At 40.1% G+C, this 3,866-nt stretch overlaps 1 long non-coding RNA gene across 1 annotated transcript in view; it reads right to left on the bottom strand.

The window, feature by feature from the left end:
* Positions 1 to 386: 386 nt before the first annotated feature.
* Positions 387 to 3,866, bottom strand: part of LOC116977348 — a 13,462-nt gene continuing 9,982 nt past the window's right edge. The window contains exon 3 of the long non-coding RNA XR_004413201.1: positions 387 to 469. This is a non-coding gene — a long non-coding RNA (uncharacterized LOC116977348). The remainder of the gene's footprint in view (positions 470 to 3,866) is intronic.

Here is a 3,866-nt window from a genome sequence, read left to right on the forward strand (position 1 = left end):
CGCAACAGCTCCTCTGTCTGTTCCATCTTCGCCTGCACCACAGTTTCCTGCTTCGTCTCCAGGGACGTTGGTCCAGTCTCCCTCACCTGTGAAACCACCTGCTCTCTCTCCGAAAAAACAAAATGGAGATGGTCTCTATCGTACACATGCTGGTCTCGTTTGCAGGCCGGTTGAGAAGTATCCGGACTATGTTTGACTTTCCTCCAGTTTGTCATCGATCGTTATACATGCTTTGCTTAGTTTATGGATCTTTATTGTTGTTGATTCTTTAAGAGGGGGGATGTAGATAGTGACTCATATTATGAGTCACGCTTCTGTAGTTACACCCACTAGCTTTTCAGTTATACTGCTTGCTGGATTCCCTTAGTGTAAGTGGAATGTGCACGTGTGAAGTCGTGCTTGCTATGTATGTAATAAAGTCTTTGGATCTTTATCTTGGTGTAAGGCTTCTGTTATTGTATGGTCATCACTCAACAGGAGGGGAGGCAGAAAGCTGGAAGAGAGGTGGGGCCGGGCATTTGCCCTTATCCATGCTCCCTGCTCTCACAAACCCCAGCCTGATACTCTGTCCTTCAATCTTCCTACCTCTGCCACCTTTTCCCAACTGCCTCAACTCCCACTACACACCTCCTTCCCCCAAATACCTCTCAGCAAGTCAGGCAACATCCGTGCAGGGAAATGAACAGAGAACATATTACATTGGGACCCTTCAACAGTCTGATGAAAGAGAAAAACAAGTTAGTCTTGATAGCAGAAAAGGTGGCGAGGGTGTTGGGTGGAATAATGGGAATCGAACTGATTGAATGAAACAGTGTGGACATTAAGGAACAGTTACATCCCAAAGATGTGCAGGTTTGTTGGTTAATTTGCTACTGTAAATTGCCCTTAGTGTGTAGGTAGTTGATGAGAACGTGAGATAAAATATAGTGTGAAAGGGTGATCAATGGTCGGTGTGGGCTCTATGGGCCGAAGGGCCTGCTTCCATGCTATATCTCTAAATTCTAAACTCTTAAACCCCATTGCCTGTGTAATCTTCTGCTAATGTAAAGTTGTTTTAGTCTGAATTACTGGGACATGCAGTTCAGAAAGTGTGAGTTATCTAAAGTTAAAGAATTTAATATTGAGACTTGCTGATTGTTACCTATGCTTGTCATTTTAATTTGCCACCCACTTTGATCTCTGGCCTACTGCACTGTTACAATAAGGCTGAACATGAGCTGACGGAGCAACACCACATCTTTCATCTGGATAGAATTGGATAGAATCATCCTTCAGCTGAGACAAAAAAAAAACAAATGTCCTGTCTGCCTCCTGAGGTATCCATAAAACGTCCACCTGCTCTGCTGGAGGAAGAGGACAAGATTACTTGGAGGAATTACAGGGAGGAAAGAAGGAAGGGAGGAAGGAAGGAAGGGAGGGAGGGAGGGAGGGAGGGAGGAAGGGTGGAATGAGTGGGATTTTGTGTGTTACCATCCTCCACAGTGCAATTTTCCAATGAAATTAGTGTCCTACTATTAATTCTGAGAGATTGTTTTAAATTTCAGTGGGATTCTAAATAATTTCAGGTTTTGGGAAATTATTTTCAAGAATGTAAAGGTCATGAATGATTCCTTCTCTTCTGCCTGCAAATAACTCCAGTCAAGGAAATGGATCAGTTGGCACTGAATATCTTACTAAATAGAACATAGAAAAATACAGAAGATAGATAGAAAAGTACTGGAATAACTCAGCAGGCAGAAAAAAGGAAGGGTGATGTTTCGGGTCGGGACCCTTCTTCAGACATTTGTGTCTCTCTTTGGTATATACCAAAGGTATATGAGTAGGTTAACATATGATAAGCGTTTGACGACACTGGGCCTGTACTCGCTGGAGTTTAGAAGAATGAAGGGGGAAACCTCATTGAAACATACAGAATAGTGAAAGGCTTGGATAGAATGGATGTGGAGAGGATGTTTCCACTAGTGGGAGAGTCTAGGACAAGAGGTCATACCCTCAGAATTAAAGGACGTTCTTTTAGGAAGGAGATCAGAAAGAATTTCTTCAGTCAGAGGGTGGTGAATCTGTGGAATTCTTTGCCACAGAAGGCTGTGGAGGCCATATCAGTGGATATATTTAATGTAGAAATAGATAGATTCTTGATTAGTATGGGTGTCAGAAGTTTTGGGGAGAAGGCAGGAGAATGTGTTTAGGAGGGAGAGATAGATCAGCCATGATTGAATGGCGGAGTAGTTTTGATGAGCCGAATGGCCTAATTCTGCTCCTATCACTTCTGATCTAATCCTATGATACCAGCATCTGCAGTTCCTTTCTACACATAAAACAAGTACAGCACGGAAACAGGCCCTATGGCCCACAATGTCCTTGCCTAACATGATCCCAAGATAAACTCCTCATCTGCCTGCACATTTTCCATATCTCTCAATTTCCTGCATATGCATGTGCCTATCTAAAAGTCAGTTAAATGCCATCATTTTATCTGCCTCCAACACAATCCTTGGCATCATGCTCCAGGCACCCATCATCCACAGTGTAAAACAATTCGTTCCACACATCTCTTTTAAATGTTGCCCCTCTCACCTTAAAGCTATGCCCCCTAGTCCTTGACATTTCAACCCTGGGGAAAGGATACTGTTGCTAAATGCTAAAATGCTTAATCTATTTTGGTTTTGACGTATCATAGGCCATTTCATCTTAGGCACTGGATCAGGGCTGCACTATTTTACTTTTCAGTAGGATTGTTACAGCCAGGAAAAGGCAGGAGTGCACAACCGTCATTGCAACTGAACAGCAGTTGAAGAGGTAAGAGGGCAATATTCTACCTCATGCTGGTATTACGTGGGTGTGTAGCTAAATACATTACTGGAGCGCTGCTGAACAAGTGCTTCAATGAGACAGAAAAGTCATTTTGGATCAATGCAATAGATATATTGAGTGTGGCCATATACCTAATTAATTAATAGGAAAATGAAACGCATTTATAGCAACCATTAACACAGCATAAATTAAAATAATTAGTCATTGACAATTTGAAAAATTCGTAATGGAACAAGATTTGAGAAAATTATATAATTCAAAATAATGAAACTGAAAATGATCAAATCAGAAAGAAATCAATCCTAAAAACCAAGGTCTGACCTAATTTTTTCAGGTTTTTCCTGGGTAACAGAATAATGTTTTCATTAGGTCGGCTCCTTCAGATGTGTAATACTGTGCTTAATCAGATTCATTTGAGGTAATAGTAAAACTTCACCAAAGAACCATGAGCCCATTAACAAAGGCTGAATACACTGCAAAATATATTGAATAATAGGATTGATTCGGACACTGCATTTTAAGTGTGCATTTTATAACAAAAATTATATTGTCACATCATATTTATGATTGTTATTTAATTGTCCTTGAGGAACATATCCTTTGCAATGTGATTATTACATTTTTATACTGATGAAGGAAATTCTGCTGCTTGGTCATTAGAATGTATTTTTCAAGAAGCTCATTTTTTTATTAAAGTTTCATAATACAAATAACTAGAAGTTGCTTTTGATGAGCCAGCTATATGGCTTAAGCTGCCATTCAGATTCTCCCAAATTGATTTATGTAATTTTGGTTCAACATATAGGAATCATTTCCCACTGTTGCGCACTTAATTGAAATTGAATTGCTGAATATATTATGAAAATGACTATTTGTAATCAGATTTTATCACAGAAGCTGCACATTTCATCTCCTTTGTCTATTAGTCAGCAGGGGTGAACAGAACAGAGTCAGAAACCATCTCATCCACAATAAAACAAAATGCTCGAAACACTGAACAGCTCAAGCAGTATCTGTAAAGAGAGAAACAAAGTTAGTGTTTCAGGTCTTGG

Source organism: Amblyraja radiata, chromosome 9, assembly GCF_010909765.2.
Source record: "Amblyraja radiata isolate CabotCenter1 chromosome 9, sAmbRad1.1.pri, whole genome shotgun sequence".
NCBI classification, from domain to species: Eukaryota; Metazoa; Chordata; class Chondrichthyes; order Rajiformes; family Rajidae; genus Amblyraja; species Amblyraja radiata.